The sequence below is a fragment of the Mytilus edulis genome, chromosome 11 (genome assembly GCF_963676685.1).
Source record: "Mytilus edulis chromosome 11, xbMytEdul2.2, whole genome shotgun sequence".
Taxonomy (NCBI): domain Eukaryota; kingdom Metazoa; phylum Mollusca; class Bivalvia; order Mytilida; family Mytilidae; genus Mytilus; species Mytilus edulis.
Window position 1 is genome coordinate 2,595,512 of NC_092354.1, and position 23,313 is coordinate 2,618,824.

Consider the following 23,313-nt stretch of genomic DNA (forward strand, 5'->3'; position numbering starts at 1 on the left):
CTAATCTGACAGATAATCCCTTGCTTAGACAGGGTGTTCATACAGTCAACATAGAAATATGACTAATCTGACAGATAATCCCTTGCTTAGACAGGGTGTTCATACAGTCAACATAGAAATATGACTAATCTGACAGATAATCCCTTGCTTAGACAGAGTGTTCATACAGTCAACATAGAAATATGACTAATCTGACAGATAATCCCTTGCTTAGACAGAGTGTTCATACAGTCAACATAGAAACATGACTAATCTGACAGATAATCCCTTGCTTAGACAGGGTGTTCATACAGTCAACATAGAAACATGACTAATCTGACAGATAATCCCTTGCTTAGACAGGGTGTTCATACAGTCAACATAGAAATATGACTAATCTGACAGATAATCCCTTGCTTAGACAGGGTGTTCATACAGTCAACATAGAAACATGACTAATCTGACAGATAATCCCTTGCTTAGACAGGGTGTTCATACAGTCAACATAGACATATGACTAATCTGACAGATAATCCCTTGCTTAGACAGGGTGTTCATACAGTCAACATAGACATATGACTAATCTGACAGATAATCCCTTGCTTAGACAGGTTGTTCATACAGTCAACATAGAAACATGACTAATCTGACAGATAATCCCTTGCTTAGACAGGGTGTTCATACAGTCAACATAGAAACATGACTAATCTGACAGATAATCCCTTGCTTAGACAGGGTGTTCATACAGTCAACATAGAAATATGACTAATCTGACAGATAATCCCTTGCTTAGACAGGGTGTTCATAGAGTCAACATAGAAATATGACTAATCTGACAGATAATCCCTTGCTTAGACAGGGTGTTCATACAGTCAACATAGAAATATGACTAATCTGACAGATAATCCCTTGCTAAGACAGGGTGTTCATACAGCTGGATGCATAAATACAAAGCCTCGTAGGGTAAAAAGGGGGAATTTTGCCTATACCAAGCGTACATCGTTCATTCCTTTTCTTATGGCAGTTCATATATCGAGCTCCTCCTACTTTGCATAACTTTCTTATGATACTTATCATCTATTTGTTCTCATCCGTTTTATGCTTGAAATATTTGCCAGTGAACGTTCAGCATGCACAAATTAAATTGTTAGTATGTGCAATATATATATATAAAAGAACGTAGTTTCTAGGCCTTTTGTCATAGCTGACTACGCGGTATACGGTCCGACCGTATGCGTATTTGAAAAAAGTACGCATACGGTCCAAATACTCATACGGTCTGGAACATATATATGTATCACACGTGCTATCTACAGGTACAATATACGGAAATGACACGGCTGGGTATTGTGAAGTTACTGAAGGAAGATTGATGTCAGATGCATATCCCCGGGCGAAGAATTTACTGGTTTGTCAAAACGGTTAGCTGTAATTTGTCATATTGTAAAGGTTTGAATCGCGCAAATCTCTTCTTTTTTTATAATAATAATTACGCCAATAAATGGAACTTGACACATTCCCCATTTACATGCTCAATTCTATAAATTGTGTCATATTTACCTCGAAACGGTTAACCTATTTACACGTACATGTATTGTAACATTAGAATACTGATTTCAACTGTTAAATAGCTTTAAAATTACTAAAAATATGATTATAAAATTTGAAATTATGTACTTTAAGAAAGTCTGTATGCCATGTTTTTTGTGTCAATTCTATCATTCCACCAAGCACTTAGTGCACTATTTTGTTCTTAGTGCAATAAGGAGGCCCGTTGCGGTATTTCTACTTGTACCTGTAAATACCGGAAAGGACCTCCTCAGTGCACTAAGAACAACCATTTGAAAACAAGTCTATAACATTTGCGCAATTAAATGATTGTTTTATTGGCAGAAATGAATGCTGCAGTTTTTACAATAAAGTGATGCAAAAAATGAATTGGCGTAATTAAGTTGTGGCGCAAATTAATTCTTTTTCAGCGAAACTGGATATCGGCCTTCAAAACACCGTGTGTACACAAACAAAACAGTATTCATCTTTTACGCAGTCTAGTCGGAGAATAAAAGTTTTTGCAATTTGCAATTTGTGTAGGATTTTAATTTTATAATCAATGTCATGAACGATTAAGAAGATCGTTAGAAACCTTAGGTGGATCGAAAAATGAACGATAAGGGGGAAAGTTTGGTGCTTCGATAAAAAATTTCATAGATGCATGTCATATTTGTAAAATTTCAAGTCTTTCAATAACAACCATTTGTAGAACTGATAATTTCGATCCTTCAAATATGTGTAAAATAATAAAAAAAAAAATTTATATTCTTTAGTCTCTTTTATACATTTGTATATACAATTGCAGTTTGTTTATAAATACTGATCATATAACTGTTTAATTTCAGATTAGTGATCAAACAGTAGTATGCTCAAGGCATTTTAAATCAACTGATTTTAAATGGTCTCCTGTCAGAAAGACCCCAAAACCTGAGTGTTCCTTCAATATTTGACTGGTCCAAACCAATAACACCACAGAGGGAATTCTTCAAGCACCCACTCCCACAGAAAAGGCCAATGCCAGCATCTGAAGATGAAGCTGAGGACGACACTGCAGATCTACATTGTAGGTTGAGAACCAGATCCAGAGTTTCACCATGCAGATCTACATTGTAGGTTGTGAACCAGATCCAGAGTTTCACCATGCAGAACTACATTGTAGGTTGTGAACCAGATCCAGAGTTTCACCATGCAGAACTACATTGTAGGTTGTGAACCAGATCCAGAGTTTCACCATGCAGATATACATTGTAGGTTGTGAACCAGATCCAGAGTTTCACCATGCAGATCTACATTGTAGGTTGTGAACCAGATCCAGAGTTTCACCATGCAGAACTACATTGTAGGTTGTGAACCAGATCCAGAGTTTCACCATGTAGATCTACATTGTAGGTTGTGAACCAGATCCAGAGTTTTAACATGCAGATCTCCATTGTAGGTTGTGCACCAGATCCAGAGTTTCACCATGCAGATCTACATTGTAGGCTGTAATCCAGATCCAGAGTTTCACCATGTAGATCTACATTGTAGGTTGTGAACCAGATCCAGAGTTTTAACATACAGATCTCCATTGTAGGTTGTGAACCAGATCCAGAGTTTCACCATGTAGATCTACATTGTAGGCTGTGAACCTGATCCAGAGTTTCATCATGCAGATCTACATTAATTGTAGGTTGTGAACCAGATCCAGAGTTTCACCATGTAGATCTACATTGTAGGCTGTGAACCAGATCCAGAGTTTCACCATGTAGATCTACATTGTAGGTTGTGAACCAGATCCAGAGTTTCACCATGCAGATCTTCATTGTAGGCTGTGAACCAGATCCAAAGTTTCACCATGCAGATCTACATTGTAGGCTGTGAACCAGATCCAGAGTTTCACCATGTAGATCTACATTGTAGGTTGTGACAGAGTTTCAACATGCAGATCTACATTGTAGGTTGTGAACCAGATCCAGAATTTCACCATGCAGTCCCAGATCTACATTGTAGGTTGTGAACCAGATCCAGAGTTTCACCATGCAGATCTACATTGTAGGTTGTGAACCAGATCCAGAGTTTCACCATGCAGATCAACATTGTAGGTTATGTTCCAGATCCAGAGTTTCACCATGCAGATCTACATTGTAGGTTGTGGACCAGATCCAGAGTTTCACCATGTAGATCAAAATTGTAGGTTGTGAACCAGATCCAGAGTTTCACCATGCAGATCTACATTGTAGGTTGTGAACCAGATCCAGAGTTTCACCATGCAGAACTACATTGTCGGTTGTGAACCAGATCCAGAGTTTCACCATGAAGATCTGCATTGTAGGTTGTGAACCAGATCCAGAGTTTTAACATGCAGATCTCCATTGTAGGTTGTCAACCAGATCCAGAGTTTCACCATGCAGATCTACATTGTAGGTTGTGAACAAGATCCAGAGTTTTAACATGCAGATCTCCATTGAAGGTTGTGAACCAGATCCAGAGTTTCACCATGTAGATCTACATTGTAGGTTGTGAACCAGATCCAGAGTTTCACCATGCAGATCTACATTGTAGGTTGTGAACCAGATCCATAGTTTCACCATGTAGATCTACATTGTAGGCTGTGAACCAGATCCAGAGTTTCACCATGTAGATCTACATTGTAGGTTGTGAACCAGATCCAGAGTTTCACCATGCAGATCTTCATTGTAGGTTGTGAACCAGATCCAGAGTTTCACCATGCAGATCTACATTGTAGATCGTGAACCAGATCCAGAGTTTCACCATGCAGATCTACATTTTCGGTTGTGAACCAGATCCAGAGTTTCACTATGTAGATCTGCATTGTAGGTTGTGAACCAGATCCAGAGTTTCACCATGCAGAACTACATTGTCGGTTGTGAACCAGATCCAGAGTTTCACCATGTAAATCTGCATTGTAGGTTGTGAACCAGATCCAGAGTTTCACCATGCAGAACTACATTGTCGGTTGTGAACCAGATCCAGAATTTCACCATGTAGATCTGCATTGTAGGTTGTGAACCAGATCCAGAGTTTTAACATGCAGATCTCCATTGTAGGTTGTCAACCAGATCCAGAGTTTCACCATGCAGATCTACATTGTAGGTTGTGAACAAGATCCAGAGTTTTAACATGCAGATCTCCATTGTAGGTTGTGAACCAGATCCAGAGTTTCACCATGTAGATCTACATTGTAGGTTGTGAACCAGATCCAGAGTTTCACCATGCAGATCTACATTGTAGGTTGTGAACCAGATCCATAGTTTCCCAATGTAGATCTACATTGTAGGCTGTGAACCAGATCCAGAGTTTCACCATGTAGATCTACATTGTAGGTTGTGAACCAGATCCAGAGTTTCACCATGCAGATCTTCATTGTAGGTTGTGAACCAGATCCAGAGTTTCACCATGCAGATCTACATTGTAGATCGTGAACCAGATCCAGAGTTTCACCATGCAGATCTACATTGTAGGCTGTGAACTAGATCCAGAGTTTCACCATGTAGATCAACATTGTAGGTTGTGAACCAGATCCAGAGTTTCACCATGCAGATCTTCATTGTAGGTTGTGAACCAGATCCAGAGTTTCAACATGCAGATCTACATTGCAGGTTGTGAACCAGATCCAGAGTTTCACCATGCAGATCTACATTGTAGGTTGTGAACCAGATCCAGAGTTTCACCATGCAGATCTACATTGTAGGTTGTGAACCGGATCCAGAGTTTCACCATGCAGATCTACATTGTAGGTTGTGAACCAGATCCAGAGTTTCACCATGCAGATCTACATTGTAGGTTGTGAACCAGATCCAGAGTTTCACCATGTAGATCAACATTGTAGGTTGTGAACCAGATCCAGAGTTTCACCATGCAGATCTATATTGTAGGTTATGAACCAGATCCAGAGTTTCACCATGCAGATCTACATTGTAGGTTGTGAACCAGATCCAGAGTTTCACCATGTAGATCAACATTGTAGGTTGTGAACCAGATCCAGAGTTTCACCATGCATATCTACATTGTAGGTTGTGAACCAGATCTAGAGTTTCACCATGCAGAACTAAGCCTATGTTTATTATTATATAGTACATATAATGTATGGTACAATGTATGATACAATGTATGGTACAATGTATGGTACAATGTATGGTACAATGTATGGTACAATGTATGATACAATGTATGGTACAATGTATGTATATTTTCTGTATAATACTTTATGATAATGATGATAAAGATCAAGAAATATCTGCTGGACAGATTTTTAGTTTATTTATATAAAAAAGAGGATGGCGTATGATTACCAATGAGACAACTCTCCGCAAGAGACCAAATGACACAGAAATTAACAACTAGTGTTCACCATACGGCCTTCAACAATGATCAAAGCCCATACGGCTATTGTCTATATTTATTTCATTTATATTTAAAGTTTGCTCTCAAATACATTTTACTAATTTTTAGATATACCAAAAATTATGCATCCCAATATCAACTGTCATTTTCATTAATGAGTTAAGAAATGAATAAATTTTTCTGTCTTTTTCGTTTATCAGAATTCTGTGATAAATTATGATTAGTTTGATGAGCTGAAAACATGGAAAATAAACTCGACTATCAATCATTCTCAAGCTTCTTCATAATCAGTTTGCAATTGTAATTAATTATTTTGATGTACTGCTGCTGGACAGAAAGATGCTTGGTCGTCATAGTTCTGAGGTATGGAATACAATGTGTTGATATACAGCTGCTGGACAGAAAGATGCTGGATCATCATAGTTCTGAGGTATGGAATACAATGTGTTGTTATACTGCTGCTGGACAGAAAGATGCTGGATCGTCATAGTTCTGAGGTATGGAATACAATAAGTTGTTATACTGCTGCTGGACAGAAAGATGCTGGATCGTCATAGTTCTGAGGTATGGAATACAATGTGTTGTTATACTGCTGCTGGACAGAAAGATGCTGGATCGTCATAGTTCTGAGGTATGGAATACAATGTGTTGTTATACTGCTGCTGGACAGAAAGATGCTGGATCGTCATAGTTCTGAGGTATGGAATACAATGTGTTGTTATACAGCTGCTGGACAGAAAGATGCTCGATCGTCATAGTTCTGAGGTATGGAATACAATGTGTTGTTATACTGCTGCTGGACAGAAAGATGCTGGATCGTCATAGTTCTGAGGTATGGAATACAATGTGTTGTTATACAGCTGCTGGACAGAAAGATGCTGGATCGTCATAGTTCTGAGGTATGGAATACAATGTGTAGTTATACAGCTGCTGGACAGAAAGATGCTGGATCTTCATAGTTCTAAGGTATGGAATACAATGTGTTGATATACTGCTGCTGGACAGAAAGATGCTGGATCGTCATAGTTCTGAGGTATGGAATACAATGTGTTGTTATACAACTGCTGGACAGAAAGATGCTGGATCGTCATAATTCTGAGGTATGGAATACAATGTGTTGTTATACAGCTGCTGGACAGATGCTGGATCGTCATAATTCTGAGGAATGGAATACAATGTTCAAGATGATAACCTGAAATCTTGAAATTTTCGCAAAACACAACTATTTGTTGATTATTAATGGCTTTCTAGATATACACGATATAATGTTTGAAAATAAGACTTTTGGTGGCCATTTTGAATTTGTCGGCCATTATCGAATTGTTTTCCATATTCAGAAAAGATAAATTAGCATCATATGCAATATACAAAGTTTTGTGCTTTTATTTTCAAATGTTCAATTAAACCAATTTTTTTTTATTCTGCCTAATGACTGTTGGCCGCCATTTTGAATTTGTCGGCCATTTTGAGATTATTTTTGATTGTTCAATATTCGTTAAGATTAATAAGCATCATTACTAGCAATATGCAAAGTGGTGTGCTTTTATTTTCAATTGATAAATTAAACTTTATTTTTGGACTCTGTCTCATGACTGTGGGCGGCCATTTTGAATTGGCGGCCATTATAGAATTATTTTTTTTATTTTTCCATATTCAGAAAATATTAATTACCATCATAACCAGCAATATGCGAAGTTTTGTGCTTTTATTTTCTAATGATAAATAATACTATATTTTTGGACTCAGCTTCATCACTGTTGGCAGCCATTTTGAAATTGGCGGCCATTGTGGATTTTTTTTGTATGGCTCCATATCCAAAAATGTTTATAAGCATCATAACTAACACTGTGCAAAATTTCATGCTTTTACCATTAAGTGATCAATTGTCCCAAAATATTGGACTTAGCTGCTGGACTATTACTATACTGGAATAATTTTTTACTGTAATTGAAAAAGTTATCCCCTCACAAGGTCTGTTTGTCTCTTCTCAAGAAGTATTTTCCGCCACAATTAGACTATGTATTGTAAATAGATATAAGAAGATGTGGTATGAGTGCCAATGAGACATTTCTTCTTCCAAGTCACAATTTGTAAAAGTAAACCATTATAGGTCAATTAAAGTCCGGCCTTCAACACGGAGCCTTGGCTCATACCAAACAGCAAGCTATAAAGGGCCCAAAAAATGACTAGTGTAAAACTATTCAAACAGGAAAACGCTTCATTTTCTCTCTTTTTTTAAAAGAAAAAAGCCTCATACACAAAATGCCTGACCGAAACTATGCACATGTATTTACACAAGTATAAGCAATGCATGTTATTTTAATTTTGATTTAGGAGGTTTATCTTCAGGGAAAAAGATATTGAAACCAGATGTTCACACATATCATACATGTAGCATGCTCCAATTGAAATGCAGTCTGGATGTAGACAAACAACCATTAGACACTTATAACTGTATATGAGCAATAATTTTGTCAAAGAGTAGCTAATTAGTTCCAAATGCATTCGTCTTATTATTTTGACTCTGCAATTTGAGACAAATTAACGAAGATATTCATCATACACTACAAGATTACGTTACAACGGCGCAAAGAATATTTAGTTTGTCTGGATTTGTAGAAGGCTGGCCGTAGTTTAAACTGCAGAATTTTCCGACTATAGGGATAATTGTAACCTTTTTCAGAGTGTTCACCCTTTTTAACATCTACCAATACAAACACACACACACAGTTAAATAAAGTACTCACACAATAGATTCAGAATATATGTGACTGTATTCCCACCTTTTCCAAATTCTATTAGCTTCATAAACCGAAGCCTATATGATGTATAATTGCGGTCTTAATACATGCAGTGGTTGTCGTTGGTTCATTCATGTCTGTCTTATTTGTTTTTCGTAAATTTTGAAAAGTGGCGGTCCAAAGGTTTTCGGACCACCAAAATTTTGCAAAGGACCGACACAATTTTGGTATTTTGCAATAGAAGTAATACTGAATACCAGTAGATTTTCTTCAAGGACCACCAGGCAAAAATGATTCCGAGAACTCTGTTATTATTGTACGAGGGTTCTAAATAATAACTATGGGTTTTACAAATTAACATTTGCCTACATATGTCAGAACATTTACGTACATATGTCAGATTTAAAAGGGCAATCTAGGTCATGATGTGTCAACGAAAAAACAACCATTGCATGGTTTTTTTTCTTCAATTTCTGCAAACGGAATACTTGATTTAGACAAACATGACATATGCTATATTGAAAGTTTACATAAAAATTATGTTTAATTCGCGGTCACCTTTTTTCTATCCAGGAAAGATTGAAAATGTTCAGTAATTCTGACGTAATTGATTAACAGGTCGAGAACTCTAGATTTCTTTACGTCAGAATATATTTGCATAGTAATTTCCCAAACACAAGGCCAATACGGCCTTGAAAAACTGACCAATCGACTCAACGAGCTACAATGCATTGTGGGCTACTACGAGTTTACTACAACCGGAAAACACGTGGAATTAGTGGAAGAACTGTCAACTAATATAGTGTCTTGGATTCTCAAAATGTATGTTTTTGTTCTGCGAATGTGATTATTGTGAAATATATAACATAATCTTCAATTTGCATGCTCAGATTAAAAAAGTATTGTTTACGGGCTTCACTATTCTACTTTCCTTTTCGCCTTGTTAAAGTTGTTGAACAGGGTTCTTTCCATTGTTATGCATTATACCTGTGCAATAAGTTATCGACCTGAAACAGTGAAATTTCAGATGAAATGACCACTGTCCACTATGCATTTTTAAAGCTCTTTTAAACCTGTATAATATCATTCCAAAATCATTTCTGCCTGGAAAAACACGAAAACTTTCATTGAAACTCTTCTTTCTGTACTGGACGTGTAAAATTTTTATCAGGACCTTAACTGAAAGTAAGAACATCATAATATTCAGTATGCTAGAAATAAGTGTTATGAAAGTGGCAGGGCGGATCCAGCCATTTTAAAAAGGGGGGTCCTAACCCAGGACAAAAGGGGGGGGGGGTGTCCAACTACATGTCCCCATTAAAATGCATTGATCGTTCAAAAAAGGGGGGGGGGGGTCCAACCACCGGAACCCGCCCCAACCCCACCTTGGATCCGCCACTGAGCGGAGACGGCATACAGCTTAATACATTTTTTATAACTTCATCCATCGATAAAGTCCGTTTGTTCCTAATTTTATCACAAAATATACCTCAGATGTTTTTTTTATCGTTCGGCTGCTGTCATGTTGACGTGTGTAAAATATCTCCAATATTTAAAGCCTCTGGATCACAGTGGGTGCCATATTACCTATTAATTTTATTCTAAAACGAGCTTTGCATATAGAAATAAGAAGATGAGGTATGAGTGCCATTTGAGACAGATATATCTTTCCATAAAAGACATACATGTAGTAAAATAAGTAGTCATAGGTTTAATACCGAAAAGTACGCCATAAATGACCCAAAAATTACTTAATAAGTAAAACAATCCAAAAAAAAAAAAAAATAAAAAAATAAAATAAAACGGCCCAATATACATTTGTAATATAGAAAAGGAGAAGAAATCTATCTAATAAATGAAAACGTATATAGGTTTGTATATATAGGAGCCTGTATTCAGTGGTTGTCGTTTGTTTATGTGTTACATATTTGTTTTTCGTTCATTTTTTTATATAATTTAGGCCGTTAGTTTTCTCGTTTGAATTGTTTTACATTGTCATATCGGAGCCTTGTATAGCTGACTATGCGGTATGAGCTTTGCTCATTGTTGAAGGCCGTATGGTGACCTATAAATGTCTGTGTCATTTTGGTCTCTGGTGTGTCAGTTGTCCCATTGTCAATCATACCACATCTTTTTTTATATTAGATCAAACGCTGCAATTTTCAAATTTTCCACCTCGTCGCACAAACATATGAATAACATCAATACAGCTTATATCCTAATGCATGTAGAGCAAAACTTTGGTTAGCTTGCTTGCTTTGTTTGTATATTGTACAATCATATTAGGTTAACAACCAATTAAATTCAAATATAAAATATACAAATTAAACTATGCCTATATATATTGTTTAAATATGTAAATGTTATTTTCAAAGCTTGTACATGTTGTATAAACAACTATACACACAAAACAAGCAAGCCAACCAAAGTTTTACTTTGCAAGCGTTAGGACATCAGCTGTAATGATTTTATTCAGTTACGCAAATGTCCGAGCCCGTTAAAAAACAAAAACAAAATGAAACTACAGTTGCTGACTTCACTACCTTCAAAACAAAGGGAACAGTTTGGAAGTCTCATATACTGAAATGTGACAAAAATAAATACTTATAGATTTTGTTAACACTGCCATGTATGTAAATATTTCTTCGCCTTTTTTACGAACATAAAATTCAAGGATCACACATTTGCCTTTAATTATCTATACGGAAATTGCTGTACTCGTGAATATTAGCACCGCCTGTCATCGGCGGCTTACTTTACACTACTAAGTTTGTCTCAATTAATTCAAATCCTTTTTTCTTCACATAGAAACAACTCTTCGTTAATCTGAGCATGGAAGGAATACTTTGTATCACGAGCTATAAATGAGGATATATATACACAAAAGAAAAAACTAAGCGAAATTGTGAATCCCGCATTGCACGAAAAAATGTGTTGTATTTCAGTAAATAACACGTGTTCTCGGTTGATTATAAACAGTCACGTAATGTGCGTATTGTTATGCGTTTACTTTACTACATTGGTTAGAGGTATAGGGGGAGGGTTGAGATCTCACAAACATGTTTAACCCCGCCGCATTTTTGCGCCTGTCCCAAGTCAGGAGCCTCTGGTCTTTGTTAGTCTTGTATTATTTTAATTTTAGTTTCTTGTGTACAATTTGGAAATTAGTATGGCGTTCATTATCACTGGACTAGTATATATTTGTTTAGGGGCCAGCTGAAGGACGCCTCCGGGTGCGGGAATTTCTCGCTACATTGAAGACCTGTTGGTGACCCTCTGCTGTTGTTTTTTATTTGGTCGGGTTGTTGTCTCTTTGACACATTCCCCATTTCCATTCTCAATTTTACGTAGTAGTCCATCATGCATTGTTACTCATTTAGTGGATTGGTAAAAAAAACTAGGTAAAAATAATTGCGTCACGTGTAAATAACAAATTACATGTGCGAGAACATAAGTATGCTAATTATGCATTTCCATATAAGGTAGTGGTCCCGACCTGATAACAGATGTTACACTTAAAATCGATCTCAACCAAAATACTAGTGTTAACGAATTACTGACAATATGTAAATAAATCTTTTTTAAAATCCTAATGATGGAGTCACAGACAAACAGTTACCATGGTTTCAACCACATGTAGTGATCTGTTACCAGATAACACATTTTGAATGGTAAATTTAAACGAAGTGTAATTATAATGACAATTTTACTTTTAAAATTACGTGCATCCGCAGCGCCCTTCCTGTTCCGCCTTCAACAGGAATATTCAAACCTCAACATTTGGAAGCCAGAGATGTGAAAATGTGTAGAAACATTATAAGATCAATATGTCTGGTCACAAGGTACCTAAAATAATAGCCAAAGTCATCAAAGAATTTAGGAATGAGCACTCACAAACATGTTTAACCCCGTCAACACATTCTTTATGTGCCTGTCCCAAGTCAGGAACTTGTAGTTCAGTGGTTGTCTGTCATTTTTGTTTTTCGTAAATTGTTTTGTTATAGATTAGGCCGTCAGTTTTCGAAATTGAATTGTTTCATATGTTTCATGTCGGGGCCTTTTATAGCCGATTATAAGGTATGTGTTTTCCTCATTGTTGAAGGCCATACGGTTGCCTTTAATTGCTTACATCCACTTCATTTGAAATTTCGTTGATAGTTGTCTCATTAGCAGTCATACCACATCACCTTATTTTTATAAAGTCAACTTTAAGAATTATAAATAACGGACACATCATTGATATTATTGTTCCTCGTCTAAACAGTCCTTAAAAGGTTCGGATTTGTAATTTAACTTGCATCTATCAATAAATCAAAGTTTATATGTTACTGAGGTTTAATTGGTATTTATAAAATGTTCATAAAAAACGTGTTCAGAGAAAAGGGCATAAAACACAATAAATAAAACCACCTAAAACAAAGATCAGCAATAAAAGGACAGGCTGTTGCCTTTGTGTTTATCAAGTCCGTACTACGTGTCATGACTTGATACACCACATTCTTTATGTGTACTACGTGTCATGACTTGACACACCACATTCTTTATGTGTACTACGTGTCATGACTTGATACACCACATTCTTTATGTGTACTACGTGTCATGACTTGATACACCACATTCTTTATGTGTACTACGTGTCATGACTTGATACACCACATTCTTTATGTGTACTACGTGTCATGAATTGATACACCACATTCTTTATGTGTACTACGTGTCATGACTTGATACACCACATTCTTTCCTTTCAATTAACACACACAAACAGAACAAACAACAACAGTTTTCGAAATTGAATAGTTTCATATTTTTCATGTCGGGGCCTTTTATAGCCGATTATACGGTATTATATAGGTTTTTCTCATTGTTGAATGCCACACGGTTGCCTTTGATTGTTTACATCCACTTTATTTGAACTTTCGTTGATAGCTGTCTCCTTAGCAGTCATACCAAATCTCCTTATTTTTATAAGGTCGACTTTAAGAATTATAAATAACTGACAAATCATTGGTATTATTGTCGACGAGCATTCTTTATGTGCCTGTCCTAAGTCAGGAGCCTGTAGTTCAGTGGTTGTCGTTGGTTAATGCTTGTCAAGTTTTCGTAAATTGTTTTGTTATAACATCTAAATTAGGCCTTTAGTTTTCTCAAAAGCAAACAACTTTACCGAAAGTTATTAGAAAAACGTAAAAATGAATACTAGTGGTAATGTTTTTTACACTGGACCAAATCTGAACATCTCACTCTAATATTTGACAAGGTTAACAAAAATATAGTAAAATAAAAATCAGTATCACCTACCTTGTCACTAGTGTCTCACGCGAAGACTTTTACTTCACTAGCTACACTGAGTTTCACCACTTCTTCCACCGGAACTGGCTCTGGTTCTGTCTTTATGCTGACTCAGGCTCTGGCTCAGGCTCTGTCTTTGTTTCTGGCTCTGGTTCTGTCTTTGTTTCTGGCTCAGGCTCTGGCGTTGCCATCTTCTGTCGTCTTCTTTTGACGAAGTGGCGATTCTTTACCTAGTTCCAAAGTTTTCCATCGAAAGCATTGGGAACACTGCCAAACATTGAATTTATTACCATTTTTTTTAACATTAAGTCCGGCTCTGGGGATGGTATTTTTCTTTTTCGTGGCATTTTTCTTTGTGAATCTGAAAGTAATTCCAACATTGTGATCACCGTTATAATTTGTAATAAAAATAATAGAATGACCTATCCATTAGCTGATTATAGAGTTGATTCATGGTCCATATAATGCTTAAAGTCATAAGAAACTCAAATAAAAAAAAAAATAATGCATATTTTTTTAATACACAGCCGATACTCGGCTAACCGAGAGATTGATCGGTTAATCTATATTGAGTATGCGGCTATATGGGCGGTTGGTCTGTTAATCGGGTTGGTTATACGTCTGTTAATTAGTTGATTCGTGGTCCATATAATGCTTAATGTATTTAATAACATCAGTAAAATCGTAAACATCATGGCTTATTTTCTCAAAAACTAAGTTTGAAAAATTCATTAATGTGTAATAAAAAAGGGTTACCTACACTATTTTTACCTACTGTAAAAAAAATCATACAACTCTACGAAAGGTAACGAGAAAAAATCTTGATGTTTGCTGTAATACCATTGTCCCAGGTAAAGGGAGGGCTTAGCACCCACCCGCAAAGTCAGGAGCCTGTAAATCAGTGGTTGTCGTTGGTTCATGTCTATCATATTTGTTTTTCGTAAATTGTGTTGTATAAATTAGGCCGTTGATGTTCTCGTTTGAATTGGCTCACATCTTTCATGCTGGGGCCTTTAATATTTAACTATACGGGATGAGTTTTTCTCATTGTTGAAGGCCGTATGGTGACTTATAATCGCTTTAATCTTCGTGATTTGAACTCGTGTGGATAGTTGTCTCATTTGCAACCATACATCATCTCCTTATAACTATAACGTAAATCATAACTATTTCATTTTTATAGTAAGACAAAATTGAGAATCGAAATTGAGAATGTGTCAGAGACAACAACCCGACCAAAGAGCAGTAAATCCCGGAGGCGGGCTTCAGCTGGCCCTTAACAAAAATGTGTACTACCTCAGTGAAAATGGACGTCACACTTAACTCAAAAACATATAATTGTTGTTAATGACTTGTGACATTTTGATCACTAATCATAAGTTGATTTATATTACAATTAAAGTCTGAATTGAAATTGAACGTTATTGAAAGTTTAAAGAGTCAACTGTCATTGTTCTGCAGTAGTGTCTTTTGGACAGTATGGAAAGAATAAGATTGCAGGCTGTTCTAAAGTTTGGATATACGATTGACAACATGATAAAAGGGAGATGTGGAGAATACGTCAATAAAACAGCAACTTAACATAGAAACATAGGATACGCACAGACACTGGTAATAGTACACTCCCCGTCAGTACAATGATAAAAAGGAGATGTGGAGAATACGTCAATAAGACAGCAACCTAACATAGAAACATAGGGTACGCACAGACACTCAGTCAGTGGGCCCCTAATTTCTAGATCCGCCACTGCACATGCAAACGAAATAATCTTCGACGATGTAACATTTCAAAGTTTTTTTACATCAACATGCCTTCGCTGAATTCATGATTCACGTGATCAAATGATACGATTATTGTTTTTTTGTTGTTCTTACCTTTTGGGGACAATTTTCTCCTTTTATACGTTATTTCTGAATGACCAAACGCTTAGCTACTGTGTATTTGTTTTATAGCATGAAAATAATAAAAGAGGAATGTGCAACCCATCATCAATTATTATAAGGGATCAGTATTATGAGATATTTATTATAAGGAAATACGAAATTGTCAGGATAATAACCTAGCGTCAGTTTATGGAAGAAATTAAAGTGGTTCATATATTCATCCGTATAAAAGCGGTATATGTACTTTATTTTATCCTTACATTTTTTCATAATGCTGTACAAGATAATTGTGTTGCCGCATGCATAAAGAACTCCAATATAACATTTCGACCCTACTATTCAAATCCACAAAATATCTGTTAAATTCTTTTGACCAAAGATTTGTAATCTATTCACGTTCGTAGTAACATAGTACATTCTATTGTCGGTCATTTGTGTCAATTCACATGCAAACTACGATTGTTTGTTGTATTTGAATCTTTCGGCCAATGACATGAGACGTTACAAGTTGTTTGTTTGTGATACGCCAGAATGTTATCAATGAACTATCAAACGCTAAACTTGACTGTATTCCACTGTATTTTCATGGTTCATTGGTCAATGGTTAGTTTTTGTGTTATAGTCTGTTTTTCAAGTACTATAAGCAATAGGTCAACGATATATGTGGTGTATGTATTGATTTTAAGAGTACATGTCAGCCTGACAGGTTTCATCTAACCTTGACCTGATTTTTCTTGGTTTATTAATTAATGTTAAGTTTTTGTGTACTGTTTTTCAGTTGCCAAAAGCAATGGGACCTAAGGTCAACTATATTTGGTGTATGAAATGATTGTTGGGGTATATGTCTGTCTGACAGGATTTATCTGACATTGACCTCATTGTCAGGGATCTTTAAATGTTAAGCTTACGTGATACTTTTAGTAACACCTTAATCTTTAAGACTTTTCAACATAAAACCAAGTCATTCATACCAAGAAATCCTCGCTAAAAATTCCGGTCGACCCCCTACGGCAGTCATTAGTAGCTAAAGATTTGATTTCATTGAAGAAATTAATTTATGACTTCATGTACGTGTCGCTTAGAACACAGCCATATACCAAATGGTCAATATTAATCATCCATGTTATTTGCTCTATGGGGTGTTTGCAGAATTTCAACTGAGGCAATTTCTTGGCATGGGAATAAGGAAGAATACATAAAAAAATAACCCTTTCAAATATAGAGTTCATAAGATACAAATATTCCCTGTGGACCCCCCCCCCCTTTATTTGTGCTCTCTATTTTCAACCCTCGAATTAAGCTTTCGAATCTAATTAAAATTAAAACCTTGCTTTCTAACCAATCTATTCATGTACCGGACCGGCAACTTTCTTTATTTAATACGAAAATCTACAGTGCCGTTATACTCATGCATGTTGTTTGCTTGGAGTCTCCGCCCGAAAAGAAAGAAATAGTCCAACTCCAAGATATTATATTCCTGCATCACGTGATTTTTACCATGTGGAGCTTACATTTGAATAAATACCGAATATGGAAAGTGAAACTACAATTCAAAACATAAAGTCGGAAGGCACAAATAAGAAAAAGAAAGGTTTTTTTTTGGCAAAAGGTGCAGGTAAATTCTCTCCGTGTTCAAAATATACATGAAATATTTGCCACTGCCCCTTTTCTGTTCTATGAATTCTAACCCTGAGTTTTCTATCTGTTACTCCATGTCAAGAAATCCTCGCTAAAAATTCCGGTCGACCCCCTACGGCAGTCATTAGTAGCTAAAGATTTGATTTCATTGAAGAAATTAATTTATGACCTTCATGTACGTGTCGCTTAGAACACAGCCATATACCAAATGGTCAATATTAATCATCCATGTAATTTGCTCTATGGGGTGTTTGCAGAATTTCAACGGAGGCAATTTCTTGGCATGTAAAGCAGGCAAGACATTTAAACGTGTGCACTCTTGTAAAAATAAGATGTGGTATGATTGCCAATGAGACAACTTTCAACCAGAGACCAATTGACGTAGCAGTTAGCAACGATAAGTCAATGTATGACCTTCAACAATGAGGTAAAGCCATACCATATTGCAAGCCATCAAAGGCCTTGACATATTTTTTTTTAGAACAATTCAAACGAGGAAACTAATGCCCTGATTTACGTACAAAACAATAAACGGAAAAAAGAATGTGATATACAACAACAAACGACCACCACTGAATTATAGGCTCCTGACTTGTGACAGGCAAATACAGAATGTGATATACAACAGCAAACGACCACCACTGAATTACAGGCTCCTGACTTGTGACAGGCAAATACGGAATGTGATATACAGCAAGAAACGACAACCACTGAATTACAGGCACCTGACTTGTGACAGGCAAATACAGAATGTGATATACAGCAACAAACGACAACCACTGAATTACAGGCTCCTGACTTGTGACAGGAACATACAGAATGTGATATACAGCAACAAACGACCACCACTGAATTACAGGCTCCTGACTTGTGACAGGCAAATACAGAATGTGATATACAGCAACAAACGACCACCACTGAATTACAGGCTCCTGACATGTGACAGTCAAATACAGAATGTGATATACAGCAACAAACGACAACCACTGAATTACAGGCTCCTGACATGTGACAGTCAAATACAGAATGTGATATACAACATCAAACGACCACCACTGAATTACAGGCTCCTGACTTGTGACAGTCAAATACAGAATGTGATATACAACAACAAACGACAACCACTGAATTACAGGCTCCTGACTTGTGACAGGCAAATACAGAATGTGATATACAGCAACAAACGACAACCACTGAATTACAGGCTCCTGACTTGTGACAGGAACATACAGAATGTGATATACAGCAACAAACGACAACCACTGAATTACAGGCTCCTGACTTGTGACAGTCAAATACAGAATGTGATATACAACAACAAACGACAACCACTGAATTACAGGCTCCTGACATGTGACAGTCAAATACAGAATGTGATATACAGCAACAAACGACAACCACTGAATTACAGGCTCCTGACTTGTGACAGTCAAATACAGAATGTGATATACAACAACAAACGACAACCACTGAATTACAGGCTCCTGACTTGTGACAGTCATATACAGAATGTGATATACAACAACAAACGACAACCACTGAATTACAGGCTCCTGACTTGTGACGGGCAAATACAGAATGTGATATACAACAACAATAGACAACCACTGAATTACAGGCTCCTGACTTGTGACAGGAACATACAGAATGTGATATACAACAACAAACGATCACCACTGAATTACAGGCTACTGACATGTGACAGTCAAATACAGAATGTGATATACAGCAACAAACGATCACCACTGAATTACAGACTCCTGACTTGTGACAGTCAAATACAGATTGTGATATACAACAACAAACGACCACCACTGAATTACAGGCTCCTGACTTGTGACAGGCAAATACAGAATGTGATATACAGCAACAAACGACCACCACTGAATTACAGGCTCCTGACATGTGACAGTCAAATACAGAATGTGATATACAGCAACAAACGACAACCACTGAATTACAGGCTCCTGACATGTGACAGTCAAATACAGAATGTGATATACAACATCAAACGACCACCACTGAATTACAGGCTCCTGACTTGTGACAGTCAAATACAGAATGTGATATACAACAACAAACGACAACCACTGAATTACAGGCTCCTGACTTGTGACAGGCAAATACAGAATGTGATATACAACAACAAACGACCACCACTGAATTACCGGCTCCTGACTTGTGACAGTCAAATACAGAATGTGATATACAGCAACAAACGACAACCACTGAATTACAGGCTCCTGACATGTGACAGTCAAATACAGAATGTGATATACAACATCAAACGACCACCACTGAATTACAGGCTCCTGACTTGTGACAGTCAAATACAGAATGTGATATACAGCAACAAACGACAACCACTGAATTACAGGTCCCTGACTTGTGACAGTCAAATACAGAATGTGATATACAGCAACAAACGATCACCACTGAATTACAGGCTCCTGACTTGTGACAGTCAAATACAGAATGTGATATACAGCAACAAACGATCACCACTGAATTACAGGCTCCTGACTTGTGACTGGCAAATACAGAATGTGATATAGAGCAACAAACGACCACCACTGAATTACAGGCTCCTGACTTGTGACAGGCAAATACAGAATATGATATACAACAACAAACGACAACCACTGAATTACAGGCTCCTGACTTGTGACAGGCAAATACAGAATGTGACATACAGCAACAAACGATCACCACTGAATTACAGGCTCCTGACTTGTGACAGTCATATACAGAATGTGATATACAGCAACAAACGATCACCACTGAATTACAGGTCCCTGACTTGTGACTGTCAAATACAGAATGTGATATACAGAAACAAACGACAACCACTGAATTGCAGGCTCCTGACTTGTAACAGGCAAATACAGAATATAATATACAGCAAAAAACGACAACCACTGAATTACAGGCTCCTGACTTGTGACAGGAACATACAGAATGTGATATACAGCAACAAACGACATCCACTGAATTACAGGCTCCTGACTTGTGACAGGCAAATACAGAATGTGATATACAGCAACAAACGACAACCACTGAATTACAGGCTCCTAACTTGTAACAGGAACGTACAGAATATGATATACAGCAACAAACGACCACCACTGAATTACAGGCTCCTGACCTGTGACAGGAACATACAGAATGTGATATACAGCAACAAACGACAACCACTGAAGTACAGGCTCCTGACTTGTGACAGGAACATACATAATGTGATATACAGCAACAAACGACCACCACTGAATTACAGGCTCCTGACTTGTGACAGGCAAATACAGAATGTGATATACAGCAACAAACGACAACCACTGAATTACAGACTCCTGACTTGTGACAGGCAAATACAGAAAGTGATATACAACAGCAAACGACCACCACTGAATTACAGGCTCCTGACTTGTGACAGGCACATACAGAATGTGATATAGAGCAACAAACGACCACCACTGAATTACAGGCTCCTGACTTGTGACAGGCAAATACAGAATGTGATATACAACAGCAAACGACCACCACTGAATTACAGGCTTCTGAATTGTGACAGCCAAATACAGAATGTGATATACAGCAACAAACGACAACCAGTGAATTACAGGCTCCTGACTTGTGACAGGCAAATACAGAATGTGATATACAACAACAAATGACCACCACTCAATTACAGGCTCCTGACTTGTGACAGGCAAATACAGAATGTGATATACAGCAACAAACGGCCACCACTGAATTACAGGCTCCTGACTTGTGACAGGAATATACAGAATATGAAATACAGAAACAAACGACAACCACTGAATTACAGGCTCCTGACTTGTGACAGGAACATACAGAATGTGATATACAGCAGCAAACGACCACCACTGAATTACAGGCTCCTGACTTGTGACAGGAACATACAGAATGTGATATACAGCAACAAACGACCACCACTGAATTACAGGCTCCTGACTTGTGACAGGCAAATACAGAATGTGATATACAGCAACAAACGACAACCACTGAATTACAGACTCCTGACTTGTGACAGGCAAATACAGAAGGTGACATACAGCAACAAACGACCACCACTGAATTACAGGCTCCTGACTTGTGACAGGAACATACAGAATGTGATATACAACAACAAACGACAACCACTGAATTACAGACTCCTGACTTGTGACAGGCAAATACAGAATGTGATATACAGCAACAAACGACAACCACTGAAGTACAGGCTCCTGACTTGTGACAGGAACATACAAAATGTGATATACAACAACAAACGACAACCACTGAATTACAGACTACTGACTTGTGACAGTCAAATACAGGATGGGATATACAGCAACAAACGACCACCACTGAATTACAGGCTCCTGACTTGTGACAGTCAAATACAGAATGTGATATACAACAACAAACGACAACCACTGAATTACAGGCTCCTGACTTGTGACAGTCAAATACAGAATGTGATTTACAACAACAAACGATCACCACTGAATTACAGGCTCCTGACTCGTGACAGGCAAATACAGAATGTGATTTACAGCAACAAACGACAACCACTGAATTACAGGCTCCTGGCTTGTGACAGGCAAATACAGAATGTGATATACAGCAACAAACGACAACCACTGAATAACAGGCGCCTGACTTGTGACAGGAACATACAGAATATGATAAACAGCAACAAACGACATCCACTGAATAACAGGCTCCTGACTTGTGACAGGCACATACAGAATGTGATATAGAGCAACAAATGACCACCACTGAATTACAGGCACCTGACTTGTGACAGGCAAATACAGAATGTGATATACAACAGCAAACGACCACCACTGAATTACAGGCTCCTGACTTGTGACAGGCACATACAGAATGTGATATAGAGCAACAAACGACCACCACTGAATTACAGGCTCCTGACTTGTGACAGGCAAATACAGAATGTGATATACAACAGCAAACGACCACCACTGAATTACAGGCTTCTGACTTGTGACAGGCAAATACAGAATGTGATATACAGCAACAAACGACAACCACTGAATTACAGGCTCCTGACTTGTGACAGGCAAATACAGAATGTGATATACAACAACAAATGACCACCACTGAATTACAGGCTCCTGACTTGTGACAGGCAAATACAGAATGTGATATACAACAACAAACGACAACCACTGAATTACAGGCTCCTGACTTGTGACAGGCACATACAGAATGTGATATACAGCAACAAACGACAACCACTGAATTACAGGCTCCTAACTTGTGACAGGAACATACAGAATATGATATACAGCAACAAACGACCACCACTTAATTACAGGCTCTTGACTTGTGACAGGCACATACAGAATGTGATATAGAGCAACAAACGACCACCACTGAATTACAGGCTCCTGACTTGTGACAGGCAAATACAGAATGTGATATACAACAGCAAACTACCACCACTGAATTACAGGCTCTTGACTTGTGACAGGCAAATCCAGAATGTGATATACAGCAACAAACGACAACCACTGAATTACAGGCTCCTGACTTGTGACAGGCAAATACAGAATGTGATATACAACAACAAACGACCACCATTGAATTACAGGCTCCTGACTTGTGACAGGACCATACAGAATGTGATATAGAGCAACAAACGACCACCACTGAATTACAGGCTCCTGACTTGTGACAGGCAAATACAGAATGTGATATACAGCAACAAACGACAACCACTGAATTACAGACTCCTGACTTGTGACAGGCAAATACAGAATGTGATATACAGCAACAAACGACCACCACTGAATTACAGGCTCCTGACTTGTGACAGGAACATACAGAATGTGATATACAGCAACAAACGACCACC

At 37.4% G+C, this 23,313-nt stretch overlaps 1 protein-coding gene and 1 long non-coding RNA gene across 2 annotated transcripts in view; one reads left to right on the forward strand and one right to left on the reverse strand.

The window, feature by feature from the left end:
- LOC139493899 (uncharacterized) overlaps positions 1–1,026 on the forward strand; it is a 426,642-nt gene extending 425,616 nt beyond the window's left edge. The window contains exon 7 of the long non-coding RNA XR_011657091.1: positions 1,017–1,026. This is a non-coding gene — a long non-coding RNA (uncharacterized lncRNA). The remainder of the gene's footprint in view (positions 1–1,016) is intronic.
- Positions 1–23,313, reverse strand: part of LOC139493894 (uncharacterized) — a 482,493-nt gene that overhangs the window by 101,642 nt on the left and 357,538 nt on the right. The window lies entirely within an intron of this gene.